The 16,598-nt window shown below is 40.5% G+C and overlaps 1 protein-coding gene across 8 annotated transcripts in view; it reads right to left on the bottom strand.

The window, feature by feature from the left end:
* Window positions 1-16,598, bottom strand: part of BMPR1A (bone morphogenetic protein receptor type 1A) — a 171,036-nt gene that overhangs the window by 69,262 nt on the left and 85,176 nt on the right. For 2 of the 8 annotated variants that reach the window (XM_034931038.3, XM_055093097.2), the window contains one exon: window positions 12,068-12,172. The exons of the other annotated variants lie outside the window; for them this stretch is intronic. The gene's annotated coding sequence lies outside the window, so the exon portion shown is untranslated. The remainder of the gene's footprint in view (window positions 1-12,067; window positions 12,173-16,598) is intronic. 8 annotated transcript variants of the gene reach the window in all.

The raw sequence follows: 16,598 nt of genomic DNA, 5'->3' as shown, positions 1-16,598 counted from the left end.
GTACTATTTCAAAAAATAGAAATACTATTTTCAAAAAATAGAAATACTATTTCAAAAAATAGTACTATTTCCTGAAAGATTAAAGCTTCAGAAAATTCTGAAAGTAAATACAGTAGGTCAGAAATAACTCTAATAGGCATAAGAAAAGTATGGAGCATTTTAACAGAAAATTTGCCAAATCAAACCAAGTTTCTAAGTCAGTGTCTAGTTCAGTGCAGGTGTGTCCTGAAGTGGCAAATAGAAACTTACTTAAAGTTTTGAAGGAGACTTTGATTGGGTGGAAGACAGAAGAAACTGAGGTTTTTGTATGGCCAGAATTATGCTTCTGTGTGTCTGAAACCCGAAGCCTCTCTGGTTAAAAAACTTAGCGACGCAGGGTGCGGTGGCTCATGCCTGTAATCCCAGCAGGTTGATCACCTGAAGTCAGGAGTTCGAGACCTGACGTGAAACCCTGTCTCTACTAAAAATACAATAATTAGCTGGGCGTGGAGGCAGGTGCCTGTAATCCCAGCTACTTGGGAGGCTGAGGAGAACTGCTTGAACCCAAGCAGCGGAGGTTGCAGGGAGTGGAGGTTGCACCATTGCACCCCAGCCTGGGCAACAGAGGGAGACTCTGTCTCAAAAAGAAAAAAAAAAAAAGAAAAAGAAAAAAAAAGAACTTAATGACATAATCTCAGACCCAGATAGTCATTCCCCTGCCTGGAGGGAGTCTCAACAGCTTGGAAGAGTCTTTACCTTTTAGGTGCTCAGATACAGCCATTAAACCACTGATGAGAACTTGGAAAAAGAAACTGAAAAGTTAAATCTGAGGATCAGGGAGTTTTATAGAGGATGATACGTTTTGGATGAACAAACCACCAAATCACAAGACTCAGAAGGGATACGTCTTAAAGACAATGAGCTTTTCCAGGTCGTTAACATTTGGAAAACTCATCATAGCAAATCTTGGAGCAGGAAATGTTGCGGGAAGTCAGGGACCCCAAACGGAGGGACCGGCTAAAGCCATGGCAGAAGAACATGGATTGTGAAGATTTCATGGACATTTATTAGTTCCCCAAATTAATACTTTTATAATTTCTTATGCCTGTCTTTACTGCAGTCTCTAAACACAAATTGTGAAGATTTCATGGACACTTATCACTTCCTCAATCAATACCCTTGTGATTTCCTATGCCTGTCTTTACTTTAATCTCTTAATCCTGTCAGCTGAGGAGGATGTATGTCACCTCAGGACCCTGTAATAATTGTGTTAACTGCACAAATTGTAGAGCATGTGTGTTTGAACAATATGAAATCCGGGCACCTTGAAAAAAGAACAGGGTAACAGCAATGTTCAGGGAATAAGAGAGAGAACCTTAAACTCTGACCGCCGGTGAGCCGGGCGGAACAGAGCCATATTTCTCTTCTTTCAAAAGCAAATAGGAGAAATATTGCTGAATTCTTTTTCTCAGCAAGGAACATCCCTGGGAAAGAGAATGTGCCCCTGAGGGTGGGCCTCTGAAATGGTCCCCTTGGGTGTGGCCGTCTTCTATGGTCGAGACTGTAGGGATGAAATAAGCCCTAGTCTCCCATAGCGCTCCCAGGCTTATTAGGACAAGGAAATTCCTGCCTAATAAATTTTGGTCAGACTGGTTGCTCTCAAACCCTGTCTCCTGATAAGATGTTATCAATGACAATGGTGCCCGAAACTTCATTAGCAATTTTAATTTCGCCCTGTGATCTCCTGTGATCTCACCCTGCCTCCATTTGCCTTGTGATATTCTATTACCTTGTGAAGCACGTGATCTCTGTGACCCACACCTATTCGCACACTCCCTCCCCTTTTGAAAATCACTAATAAAAAATTGCTGGTTTCACGGCTTGTGGGGCATCACGGAATCTACCGACATGTGATGTCTCCCCCAGACGCCCAGCTTTAAAATTTCTCTCTTTTGTACTCTGTCCCTTTATTTCTCTAACCGGCCAACACTTACGGAAAATAGAAAAGAACCTACATGACTATCGGGGCAGGTTCCCCAATAAGGAAGGATAATGGAGAGATAATTGTTAAATTTTCAGTAGTTTCTTTAGTCATTGTGCCTTTTGGTTTACAGTGCCATCTCCACAGTTGGTATTACTATTTTACAGATAAGTTGAAATTTGCCCCTAGTAAATTTTCATAAATGTGCAGTATTTTTTCTAATGTAAAAATAGCCTAAAATGGTGGGACAAAGTTTTCACTAATTCTTCATATAATAAATGAAGTCTCTGAAGAGGCCTGTTTTTTTTTTTTCTTAGAAAAAAAGATCATCTGGGCCAAAGGCTTATCTCTGAGTATATGAAAGTGGGTGGTTCTTTTAATTACAAATCCAATTTCTCTAATAGTTACAGAAACATCCAGGTTTTCTATTTACTCTGTGTCAATTTTCATTGTTATAATTTTCTAGAAAATTGACATTTAAATTGTAAAATTTATTGGTATAAAGTGATTCAAGATATTTTATTTTTAAGACTTTCTTCTGTATCTTCCTTTTATATCTTCAGTATTATTTGTACTTTATATTTTTTCTTGATCAATCTTTCAAATAGTTTATTAGCCTTTTCTTAAAAAACAACTTTCAGCTCTGTTAATCCTCTTCAATGTATCTTTTTTTAAAAAATTCATCATTTCAAGCCCCAATTCTATCACATTTATTAGCTAGAGGCTTGGATAAGTTTCTCTCTGTGCCCAAGTTTCCTCTTGTGTAAAGTGCACATAATAACAATACCCTCCTCATATGGCTTTGTGAAGATTAAATGAGATAACCTTTGTAAAGAACATGGAACGGTGCTTGGAATAGAGTAAGAACTCTAGAATTGTTAGCTTTTATCTGTATTATCTATTTTACTTCACTTGAATTTACTGCCATGCTCTTTCCCTAACTTAGATTAGCTTATTAGTATTAAAATCTTCTTTTCAAATATGAATATTTAAGGCTTCAGGGTTTCACACACGTTTTAATATGTCCTAAGTTTCTTTTTCTTTGAAGTAAGGTCTTGCGCTCTGTAGTCCAGGCTAGAGTGTAATGGTGTTATCATGGTTCACTGCAGACTCAACTTTGCAGGCTCAAGTAATCCTCCCATCTCAGCTTTCTGAGTAGGGGCTACAGGGGGACACCACTGTGCCGAGCTAATTTTTATTTTTATTTGTAGACGCAGGGTCTCACTATTTTGCACAGGCTGTTATTTTCTCTATTGTTTTGTTCTAGGTGTTCACTAAATTGATTATTTTATATTTAATCTGTGGGATTTACAGAAGTGTGTTTTTAAATTTCCCAATGCGTACAGTTTGTTATTCATTTCCTACATGCTTTCTTGCCAGAAAACATGGTTGATTTTATTTGAAATGTATAAGAACTTGCTGTATAGCCTAGTAAATGGTCACTTTCATAAAACACTCCACGTGTGCTTGAAAGAACTTTTTTTTTTTTTTTTAACAGTTGTGAGGGGTATTTCAGACTTTTCTTTTTTAAAGGCAAGGTCTTGCTCTGTTGCCCAGGCTGGACTGCAGTGATGTGATCACTGCTCACTGCAGCTTCCAGCTCCTGGGCTCAAGCCATCCTCCTGCCTCAGCTTGTCCAGTACAGGCATCTGTCACCATGCCTAGCTCAGACTAACTTCTAAAACCAAATGACCTTGCCATTCTCGCTGCTTAAAAACCTAAAAAAATCCTCATTTCATACGATAAAATTAGTAACGCAAGACTTTTTGTCATCTGACAACTGCTGAGACCTCTACTACTCTCCTCCCCTCTCCTCCATACCCTTACGATGCTCCAACTCTACCAAAGTCAGTGTAGCCGCTCTCCCTTCACAGGCACTCCTTCCAGGCTTCCATTCCTCTGCACAGCTTTTGTGTCTTCGTTGTTCTTTGCCAGAGTAACTACAATGTTCTCTTCAGGACTTGATCTGCGAGTTCCCTTGTGTATGCAATCCTCGATCCCAACTCATTAGGCTGCTTGAGGAGTCCCGTTCAACTTCCAGTACACCCGGCACACATCACAGCTGCTTTGCAGATCTTGAGCAATGTTCACTCAAAAATGACTTAATGATGACTTGGTTATGTGCCATGTACTGACTATCCAATGGTAAATAAAACAGACATGATTCCTCCTCTTATAAAGCTTAGTCAGCTGATTTTTTTACTTATCTTGCAGCAATGTAATTGCCACTGTCTAGCACATTTCTAAGCAAAGGAATAAAAATGTTCAATAAATAAATTTAAGGAATAAAAAATAGTAATAACTTGCTAAGGGCAATATATTTGGGGAATTAAACCAACCATAAAACCATAAAATGCACTCTAACAGTTCTTTGTAAGTATAATGGCATCTAAAAATATATCTCTACATCTTACAGTAACGGCCAGTTACTACTGACAGTGCTAGCTCAAGAACTTCGTTCCCAAAATCACCATCCTTTTGTGATTTCTAGACATCAGAGAACAGAAATTTAGACTCACATCATAAAATGGAGGACCTGAATATACTTAAAACCTCTTCTTTCCAAAATATTTCTGGTTTATTTCATATTTTGAATTAGCTTAAAACTTTCAACTATCATGAATAGTTCAGCGCTAAGTTTACCGGTTTTTTATATTATGACATAAGAAATCTAATAATATAAAGCTGTATTCATAATTCTTTCTCATATTGGTACTGAACAATGCACCTACTTTATGTAAAAACAGGCTTATATTTCCTGAACATATAAGGGCTGTCTTTAAAAATTATCACCTCAAAAAGGAGAACTTTAGGCCAGGTGTGGTGGCTCATGCCTGTAATCCATCTCAGCACTTTAGGAGGCTGAGGCAGGAGGATCACTTGAGCCCAGGAGTTCAAGGCTGTGGTGAGTCATGATCATGCCACTGCACTCCAGCCTGGGCAACAGAGCAAGACCCTGTCTCAAAACAACAACAACAACAAAACTTTGAGCTAAATTAAAGGACTAGTTCTAAAGACTAGGAAATGTTAAAATGGGTTTAAGTAGCCAATCTAGTGAATTACACCCTCACTGGGCAGAGCTGGCTAGCTTGCAAGCTGGCTAGAAATGCAGAATCCCAGACCGTGCTGAATTAGAATCTTCTAACAAGACCCCCAGGTGACATGCGCGTACACTAAATTTGAAAAGCAGTAGATAAGACCACCTTTATTTAGCTGCTTAGTCTACCCTGTTTAATTTAAGCATCCTGGAAATATTCACTTATTGAGCAATGAACTGTTTTTTTTTTTTTTGAAATGGAGTCCGCTCTGTCACCCAGGCTGGAGTGCGGTGGCGCTATCTCAGCTCACTGCAACCTCCGCTTCCCAGGTTCAAGCCATTCTCCTGCCTCAGCCTCCCAAGGAGCTGGAATTACTGGCATGCACCACCAGGCCTGGCTAATTTTTGTATTTTTAGTAGAGATGGGGTTTCACCATATTGGCCAGGCTGGTCTCAAACTCCTGACCTCAAGTGATCCACCCACCTCGGCCTTCCAAAGTGCTGGGATTACAGGCATGAGCCACTGCACCCGGCCTGAGTAGTGAATTTTTTTTAACTTCCACTCCCCTACTCTCCCCACCCCAAAAGAGAGCAAGATGCTTTCTGGATGCTTCGTAGTATTTACTTACTCACCCAAAATATATTTATTGTTCATACACTGTGTTAGCTGCCATAAACTGTTACTTTTTAAATGGCACAGGTAAACGCTAATAAAATTCAGATGAGGAAAGGAAAGTTAAACTAATATTTACTGAGTGTCTACTATGAGGATGTGATACCTAGGAACAACATTCCCTGGTGTCTATTATTTGCCAGGCATTGTTCTAGATACTGCTCAAAATAACTTTCTGCAATCATGAAAGTCTCTATGTTACTCGATAAAGTAGCCATTAACCATATGTGGCTACTCAGTAGTCAAAATACAAGTGGCTATTGACAACCATATCGGATAGTGCAGTTCTAGAAGCTTATACTTACTACCTATTTGATTCACTGACCAATCCTGACAAGCCAGTGTAAATGTGGATCTAAGGCACAGAAGTTACTGGTAGACTATCGAAAATGGAATGACTAGTAACAGAGCACAGAAGATGCAGTTCAAATCCAAAGACATGGGAAGAGAAGATTAATTCTAGGCAATGGGATCAGATAAGCCTTCATCAAAGTGTTGGCATCTAAGCTCACACTTGAATAATGGACAGATTTCAACATACTAGGATGTGAGAGAGGCATTCCAGACTGGGAAATCCAGAGGCAAAAGCACAAAGTCAGAAAAGCATGGTAAAGATAAGGAATAGAGTGAGATCAGTAAGACTGAAAAACAGCATTACTATATAGTTTTATATTTGGTTTATCTTACCAATTATGATTTTTCCTAAAGAACAAAGGAATAAAGAATGATTAAGTGTAGGCAGGAATTAATTCATAAGATTCTCAAATGCTAGTGTAAAGTAGCCTGAACTTTACTCAGCAGACAAGGAGAAATCACTGGAGGTTTCAGAGCAAAGAAGTGAGTGCACCATGGTTTAGAAAAACCACTCTTGAAGCATTACATGGGATGAAAGGGACAGGGTGAGGTAGATAAGCCAAAGGGTAATTACAGTAGTTCACACAAGAAGTAACCATCCCAACCAAGAGGCAATGAGAATAGGGAAGTGGAAGAAAACTATTATAGAGGGGGCACTGATAAAATTTAGCAACTTCTAGATCTGATAGAAAGCAGAGATGCAGTTGTCATAGGTGGTTCTCAGATTTAAATCCTGGGTTGCTGGAAAAATTACAGACCATCAGGAGACAGAGGTGCAAGAAGCTTTTGAAAACATACAAGCAGCTCTAACTAAGGCTGGGAGAATAAACAAATGTGTTCCTACTGTTCCTAAATCCTCAGAAACAACAGAAAAATGTTTAAAAATAGAAGAATATTATGTGTAACCGAGATGGAAGACAAGAATGGGTACCAAAGGCAGGAAGAAAAGGTAGTATGTTAAAAGCAAAAATTATTAAATATATAACAAAAAAGTGGAGTTAATTTATAAAACCAAAATGCTGGCTCTTTGAAAAGACCCATGAAATTATCTAGAAAGTTCAATATCCCTAGGAAGTCTAAGCACAAAAATAAAGAACAAATAAATAATACGAAGTACAAGGAGGCCTACCAAAAATAATTATAAATATTCAAGCATAATAATATTAAATAATAGTTAACACTTAGAGCTCTATAGGCCAGGCACTGTTCTACATACTTCATATGTTAAATTCCTTAATCTTCACACTAACTTTATGAGAGGGATATTCTCATTAGGCATAATTTTATAAGAATAAATCTGAAAATCAAGAATAACTGTATGGACCAGGCGTGGTGGCTCACGCCTGTAATCCCAGCACTTTGGGAGGCCAAGGCAGGTGTATCATTGAGGTCGGGAGTTCGAGACCAGCCTGACCAACATGGTGAAGCCCCATCTCTACTAAAACTACAAAACTTTAGCCAGGTGTGGTGGCAGGCTCCCAGCTACTTGGGAGGCTGAGGCAGGAGAATTGCTTGAACCCGGGGGGCGGAGGGTGCAGTGAGCCAAGATGGCACCACTGTACTCCAACTTGGGCGACAGATGGAGACTCTATCTCAAAAAAAAAAAAAAAAAGTATCATTTTCTATAAAGATATTAATACAAAAATTAACTCAACAGGGAATGGAATACACAAACAGACCAATAACCTAAGAAACAGAGGTCCCCAAGATGGCAGTGGGATGGAGGGCAAGGAGGGTGGTGAGGAGGGCAATGGGGTGAAGGGTGGGGAAGAGGGACTAAAAGGCTTTGGTGCATAGTGTTTAAAATTTTATATAGGAACTTATTTAATAGGCTGCTTACATAATCTTTATACACACACATACACATGTGTGTGTGTATTTTTAAACAGAGATGGGGTCTCGAACTCCTGGCCTCAAGCAATCCTCCCACCTTGGCCTCCCAGAGTGTTGGCATTACAGGCATGAGCCACCGTGCCTGGCCAATATATAATCTTTTAAAAATAAAAAAAAGATCATTTTAAAAAGAGGCAATGAGGAAAAAGAAAAACAAAAGGGGCAATGAGACGTTCCCTAACCCCTGCCCTATAAAAGACAGAGCAGGGAAGGGAGAAACAAAAGGAAGGAAGAAAGAATACATAAGATATAATCAGAGGTTAAACTGGAGTATCTGTGACACCGAGACTGGAAATTACCTTTCACAGTTGAAACCATAAGACAGTAGTGCAAGAGAGAAATTATTAGGCTGGAAGATAAAGTTAGGAATTGAAGTGTAGTAACAGAATATGAGGAGAAAACCTCATATTACCTGAAAACCTTGTGGCATGCTCTCCCCACTACACTATATGGAGCTGCAAATTCACAAACCACCGTCTGCATCTAAAAGTACCCCAAATGGGCCAGGCGCAGGGGCTCACATCTGTAATCCCAGCACTTTGGGAGGACAAGGTGGGTGGATCACTTGAGGTCAGGAATTTGAGACCAGCCTGGCCAACATTGTGAAACCCCATCTCTACTAAAAATACAAAAATTAGCAGAGAGCAGAGCGAGACTCCACCTCTAAATAAATAAATAAATAAATAAAATTAAAGCACCCAAACTGGAGAGGGATCAAAACCAGAAGTAAATCTGCTAAGCTTAAATTAAGAAAAAATAATAGTATCTTTAAAACTTAAGAGGAGACAGTCTGAATGGAAGAGAGTGGGACTAAACAGCCTCTTTTTCTGGAGTTGCAGAATAATCAAAAAGCCTGAAAGCGAGACCTGGATGACATTTCTGAGACCAGGAGTTCTAGGTTTCTCTACAGAAGCAAGTGGGTGTGTGGTTAATTTTTTGTGTGTGTGTGGGCGGCCGGGGACAGAGTCTTGCTTCGTCGCCCAGGCTGAAGTGCAGTGGCGCAATCTTGGCTCACTGCAACCTCCACCTCCAGGGTTCATGCCATTCTCCTGCCTCCGCCTCCCGAGTAGCTGGGATTACAGGCATGTACCACCATGCCCGGCTAATTTTTGTATTAAAAGGGTCCAAAAAGGAAATAAGAGACCAGAAGCCTGGAGAAGAGGCACGCCGACGGCCCTAAGGGAGGGAACACAAAGTGCCAATCTTTATCTTATGTGAATGCCCAACACAAGGCACCTCCCACAGAAGAGGCATTCAACTACACCCCGAGGACAGACAGGATGGCTTGTCAGTGCTGTCAGCCAGCTTCTTCCCAAGGCTGGAGTACCAGGCCCGTCAATGGAGCCTGTGGAGTGACAGAGAGGAAGGCTCTACATAGGCCCAACAGCATGGGCTCCTTCTTATGAAGGGTGACCTAACTACTGCCACTGCCAAATGCCAGCTAACAAGGAGGGTGCAGAACTAACACTCCAGATGCGGGCTTGCCTTCCCTGCCCAGAGAACACCCTACTGCCAGCACAACTGAGGGCTCTTAGAGCATTCTCATATGAATGTCAAGGATGGAAATAAGAGCTCAGGACCAGCTGCAGTGGTAGGGATTTTAACCCTCTTGTTTCAGAGAGAAAGAGATATATATATATATATATAATTTTTTTTTTTTTGAGACGGAGTCTCGCTCTGTCACCCAGGCTGGAGTGCAGTGGCACGATCTTGGCTCACTGCAAGCTCCACCTCCCGAGTCCACGCCATTCTCCTGCCTCAGCCTCCCGAGTAGCTGGGACTACAGGCGCCCGCCACCACACCCGGCTCATTTTTTGTATTTTTAGTAGAGACGGGGTTTCACCATGTTAGCCAGGATGGTCTCGATCTCCTGACCTCATGATCCACTCGCCTCAGCCTTCCAAAGTGCTGGGATTACAGGCGTGAGCCACTGCACCTGTTAGATATTTCTTTTAGTGATTATAATCAGCCACCAATCTGCAGGGTCAGTGACAGAGTAGATCTAATGGGGCATGAGGGAATCTCACTGGTAAAAGGGGCAGACCACAGCGGACCTTCGTGGTGCTCTGCAGCTCACCCCTCTCCGCACTGTGGCTCTGGTGGGCAGGTCTATGTGGCATGCATAGCACCTGACTCAAGTGGGAGTGGAGGCACTGCTCTGTTTTGTTCCTCGGTGACTTTACAAACCTAAGGGAGCCTGCTCAATAGCATGGAGGCACAAGCACAGACCTGCCGGAGTTAAAGCTCACGGAGCAACCTTCAATTAACAACAGGTGAAAGTTGGTGCATGCATGTCTCAGGCTCCCTGTCCTTTGGTGGGACAACAGTGAGGTACATTCAGAAGACACCCACAGGGCTGAAGCCCAGCTGCCCGCAGGGGGAACTGGATCACCCACTTAATGAAACTTCACTCCCTTCTCTGTCTCACTTTTCCCATTCTCTCACTTCTGCTTTTTGGTTCATCTCCCAAATAACCTATCAGCCAGTAAGTCTTTTTCTCAGGCTCTTCTTTCAAGGGAACACAAACTAAGTGGTAAAGTCAAGATTCAAACTGAAGTCCTCTGGCTACACTGCCTGTGCTTTTAAACAGAGTATGCTGCACTGGGCACAGTGGCTCACTTTGGGAGGCTGAGGTGGGCAGATCACCTGAGGTCAGGTGTTCAAGACCAGCCTGGCCAACATGGCGAAACCTCATCTCTACTAAAAATACAAAATTAGCTGAGCGTGGTGGCGGGTGCCTGTAATCCCAGCCTCTCGGGAGGCTGAGGCAGGAGAATCACTTGAACCCAGGAGACAGAAGTTGCAGTGAGCCAAGATTGTGCCATTGCACTCCAGCCTGGGCAACAAGAGCGAAACTCCGTCTAAAAAAATAAATAAATAAATAAAAAATAATAGTTCAACACAAAGCCTGACTTAAAAAACAAACAAAACACAAATGCCTTCCTTCCTCAATAATGTAATGTCTTCCAGTTTTACACATGTATAATTATAATTATAAAACAATTAGTGATTATTTTCAACAGAGAGTATTAGACTGTTTCTAAATATTGCAAAGTTCTAAATCAGTCATCAGTTAACAGTTGATAAGAATTTTAATAAATGCATTTTAAAAGCCAGTTTTATATAATTAACTTACTGCCTTACTATACAATATTTCTCTAATGGACAGTACCATAATAATGCCTATCTGTTAATATGGAACCATCGAATTCTACTGAATGAATTTTTCACAGGTCCCCATTCCTTAAGCGGTAATTCTATTAAAACAAGATAGCATCCTTTGGTAATGGTGTCAGAATTATACCTGTAGAAATACTTTAAACATTCTTAAGTTTTACTAAATCTTACATAGCATTTAACATGATAGCAAAAGAGGTAACTATGAACAGAATACAGTTTATTTCCTTAAAAACTGCTTTTGTAAAAGAGGTCATACTTTGCTTTTTTCATAAAATCTCCCTTTGAATATGTTAAGGCTGGAAAAATAATGCCAAAAAAACTTGTTGCATATAAACAAATTAAGAGACCAACAGTACAGTAAAACATAAATTTTAATGTTTCTCTCATTTAGAAAAGTAGGATCCAACTTACCTTGGCTACTAATGAGGCCAACATTATCCCCACCATCCAGGCTCAAAATTCAGGCGGCATCATCTCTTTCCAACATCTAGTCACACATCGGTGTCCCTTCTTCTGCCGCAATACTTTTATCATTGAGTCTTTCTTTTCTATTTCCACAATCACCACCCTGATTGAATTCTGATCAGCTTATGCCTAACTAATGCCACAATCTCCTCACTCGGCTCCCTGCCTCCTCACTTCATTTCTCTAATGATGTATAGTTTATATGTCACTGCTAGAGTAATTTCCCTAAAAGAGCTTTCTTCACATCATACTTCCTGCCCTTTCTAAGACCTTCACCACATTCCTACAAAAACATTCATTTTCTATCCATGCACTTTTCCAGAAATATCCTTTACCCATCTAAATTTTACTCATCTTTCAAAGCTCAGCTCACATAACCTCCTATGTTCTACCTGTGCTTCTCGGTTACAGGACTCTGACTAGAAGCAACAATTTACTCCTGTGGCATTCCTCACTTTTGCATGGCAATGTTGGTTATCATTACTTATATTACTTATATACATACCTTGCTAACTGGACTACACACCAAGGGTGGGGAGCAGGTTACTTTCTGATTCCTCCTTTGTGACTTGCTGCCACATAGTTTAATAGGGACCAAAAAAGTAATATCCTGTAGAATAAAAATAAGTGCTTTGGGGGCTTTAGACTAGGAAAAGACATATATTTAGAGTCAAAGCAATACAGATTAGAAAGAACTTTAGGGATGAATTGGCATTTGAGATGGGGTTTTTAAAGTTCACAGGCACTCCACGAGAGAGAAAGGGCCAAAAATATGCCAAGAGAAGAGAGAAGAGAAAAGGAAGGACAATTTCAAATCACCAGCTGAAGAGTATAGTACATAGGGGAATAGAAGAAAATTAAACATTTTCTAAACAACCAATGCTTAAACGGGTAAGTTGACCCCCATCTTAAGTTGACAGCTTCATTATTTCTTGCTTGAAACAGTTAAGAATAGCCTAACTTGTCTCTCTAGTTTTAGTTTTTCCTTTTTCCAAACTACCATTCATATCACCAACGATATGGTTTGGCTGTGTCCCCACCCAAATCTCCTCTTGAATTGTAGCTCCCATAATTCCCCCATGTTGTGGGAGGGACCCAGTGGGAAATAACTGAATCATGGGGGCAGTTTCCCCTATACTGTTCTCTTGGTAGTGAATACGTCTCACAAGATCTGATGATTTTGTAAGAGGTTTCCCCTTTCACTTGGCTCTCATTCTCTCTGCCTGCTGCCACCTAAGATGTGCCTTTCACCTTCTGCCATGATTGTAAGGCCTCTCTAGCCACGTGGAACTATGAGTCCATTAAACCTCTTTCCTTTACCAATTGCCCAGTCTTGGGTATGTCTTTGTCAGCAGCATGAAAACTGACTAACACAACCATCATATTAATTTTAACAAAAAATTACGATCCAAAATATCTTTAAATGTTAAAATTTTTCAATGACTGCCCATTTTTCACAAAATAAAGTCTAGACTCCTTGCCATGGCATTCAAAATTCTTCATAAGGTCCTTTCCAGCCTTGTCCCTCAAACTCTCTCTCCTATTCTAAATTCAAGCCATACAAAAATTATTCTATCTTCTGTACATTCTATACACTTTCAAGCTCTGCCTCCACCCCGCTCTGGGCTCTGCATGAAATTAATTCCCTTGCCTTCTGTGAGTATGGAAAACACTCAAACTATTTTTCCTCTGCCCTCTCACCAGAACAATCAACAGGGAAGACTTTTCTTACCAAATGTGTGAGGGTTTCTCCCCATCAACAAGCAAGCAGACAATTCTGCATCAGACACCAGCTGGAACCTCCAATTAAATTCCGACACTACCCACCTGGAGACAGCATCAGATCCCACAGGTTGAAGGATCCATCCTCAAGACGGCCCCCACTTCCAATGCCAATGGCAAGCCCAGGTTATTTTACCTGTGCTTCTGACCAACCGGCCATAAATCCAGGTACCCACAACCCCTTTTTCAGGTTCTATTAGTTTGCTAGAGCGGCTGACAGAATTCAAGGAAACATTCATGTTTACAGGTTTATTATAGGGGATGTTACAAAGGACAGATAAAGAGATGTACAGGGCACCAGAGCCTGCACATGTTCAGCTATCCAGAAGCTCTCTGAACCCAGTTCTTTTGGATTTTTATGGAACGTTCATTCTGTAGGCACGACTAATTAAACCACGGGTCACTGGTGATCAACTTAACCTTCGCCCTTCTCCCCTCCCTAAATGTTGGGGGTTGGTGGGGGCGGGAACTGAAAGTTCTGACTCTAATCCTGCCTTAGTCTTTCTGCTGACCAGCCCCCATCCTAAAGCTACCTAGGGGGCTGTCATCTACCAGTTAACTCATTAGCATACAAAAAGACATCACTTCAGAGGTTTCAAGGATTTTAAGAGTTGAATGCCAGGAAATGGCATCAAAAACACATATGTATTTTACAGTATTACACTTTCCAATTTCCATTCAGCAATCTTCTATTCATCCATCAAGACTCTGCTCAAATATTATCTCTTCTGTGAAGCCTGCCTGACAATTCTCTCCTCTCATAACATTGGTGTAGTCTTTCCAGGTGATGCCAATACACCTTTGTTTTCTGACATGGTCACTTGTATTTTCAAATTCTTTTGAAAATTATAGCTGTATGCAATTATGGGCATACCAGTGATGTTATAATTATAATCTATGTACACAGTGTGGAATAATCAAATATATCTTTTCAATTATAATATAGCACTTCTCAGATTGCACTTTAATAATTGTTTTCATGCTCATCCAACCCTAGACAGACTATTTTTTGAGTATAGCTAGGAATCTATTTTTATTTAATGTTTTGCATTCTGACCTAACACAGTGCCTGGCATACAGTAGGTGTTTAATAAATGTTTAAAGGGTGAAAGAAATGGACAGATGAAGGCAAAGCTACACTATCTTTAAAATTAGAGGAATCTGTCCTTACTCTGGCAGACAGGCAAAGTGTCACCGACAATACAAGCAAAATTATCTCTCAAGATAATTTAAGCTGGCAGCAACATGTAAAGTGAAGTAGGAACGAGAAGCAGCACAAGCTGGGAGATCCCTGCAATATTTTCAGTGAGATGTAATATAAAGACCTAAACTTGGATGGTGAAGGGGGATTCGGAAAGAGAGGATTCAAACATTTGTGATACATGAGAGAGGTAAAACTGACAGGACTTCACTTGTGCCTAAGGGTAGGAAGCAAATGATGAGGAATCCGAAACAGCACTGAGACTCTGAGCCTGGGTGACAAAGAGGTCCATTAACAGAAGGAGAAATAGCGGGTGCAGAGCTCATGATGAATGATGTGCTAGATAATGGGAAGTCTGAGGCACTAAGCTGAGCCATCTGTAAACAGATGAAAATATGGGCCTGAAGCTTAGAGAAAATGCCACAACTGAGATAGGAAGTTGAGAGAGATCATTTTAGAGATAATTGCGGAAATCATGAGACTAGGAAAGACATAAGAAAAAAACAGGATAATTTCTAAGATAAAACCTTGGGGAAGGTCATTATTATTTAAGAGTAGGAGGGGAAGGAAAAAAGGTCAAGGAGTAATTAAATAAGTAGAATCAGAAGAGCACACAGTCATGGAAACCAAAAGAACTGAGAAAGAAAAAGACGATCACAACTACCAATCAAACAATATGAAACCTAACAAAAGAATTCGAGAGTTACGGTATTTTTCAGAAAAGCTAATCCAGCGGTTTGGCAGGGGCAGGAGAAGGGCGAGTGAATGCTGCAAGTATTAACAGTAGCAGTGAGCAAAGCCTGTCACTTCCAGAAGTGTAAGCGTAGACCACTTCATAAAACCATACATTCTATCTATTTCTTAAAATGTAGATTCCCCACATAATTCAAACCTTTTACCTGATCATTAGTCTCTAAATGGATTTTAAAACAGTAAGCCTGATTTTCCTGTACATACTGTCTTAGGATGGCTTCTTTCCTCCTATTTCTGGCATGATGGCAGCTCCTACCTCTTTAAATTCTATTTCCAAAGATCTATTATTCTAACATGTTAAAAAATCTTATCCTGGGCTGGGTGTGGTAGCTCATGCCTGTAATCCCAGCACTTTGGGAGGTTGAGGTGGGAGGATCACTTGAGTCCAGGGGTTCAAGACCAGCCTGAGCAACACAGAGGGATAATGAGACCCTGTTTCTACAAAAAATAAATTAGCTGGGCATGGTGATGTGTGCCTGTAGTCCCAGCTATGTGGGAGACTGAGGCAGAAGGATCGCTTGAGCCCAGGGAGTTGAAACTATGCTCACTGCAGTCCAGCCTGGGTGACAAAGCAAGATCCTGTCTTAAAAAAAAAAAAAAAAAAAATTCTGAATTCTAAAAAGCGTAAAAATTTCAGAATAACATAAACATTCATTTTTCAATATAATCTTTTTTTTTTTTTTTTTTTGAGACAGAGTCTCACTCTGTTGCCCAGAATGGAGTACAGCGGCATGATCTCAGCTCACTGCAACCTCTGCATTCTGGGTTCAAGCAATTCTCATGCCTCAGCCTCCCAGGTGGCTGGGATCACAGGCTTAGGCCATCATGCTCAGCTAATTTCTGCATTTTTAGTAGAGACGAGATTTCGCCATGTTGGCCAGGCTGGTCTCGAACTCCTGGCCTCATGTGACCCACCTGCCTCAGCCTCCCAAAGTGCTGGGATTACAGGCACACCTGGCCTAATCTTGCATGCTGAACTCTGCTTTGCAAACTTAGGGGGAAGAAATAAACATATAAACCATTTAATGCTTATCTTCTAAAAGGAGATTTATGAAAGTGATTAGTAAGAAATAAATACCTTTCACTCCTGAAGAGGTTCAACATTTATGAGGAATATATATTAGAATTATTTATGAACTCGTCAGGAAGATGATTAAGTAAACTAAAGAAGCTACTATAAAGTTGTGGTGTTACAAAGAAACTGAAGAAGGCTCAAATAAAGTTGCAGTGTAGAAGGATTATTTTCAACTATTAAAAAATGAGAAATTTCATATTATTCTAATTATGTTCTTTTCCTTAC

This window comes from Pan paniscus, chromosome 8 (genome assembly GCF_029289425.2).
Source record: "Pan paniscus chromosome 8, NHGRI_mPanPan1-v2.0_pri, whole genome shotgun sequence".
NCBI classification, from domain to species: Eukaryota; Metazoa; Chordata; class Mammalia; order Primates; family Hominidae; genus Pan; species Pan paniscus.
This window is presented reverse-complemented; position numbering and strand designations above follow the sequence as displayed.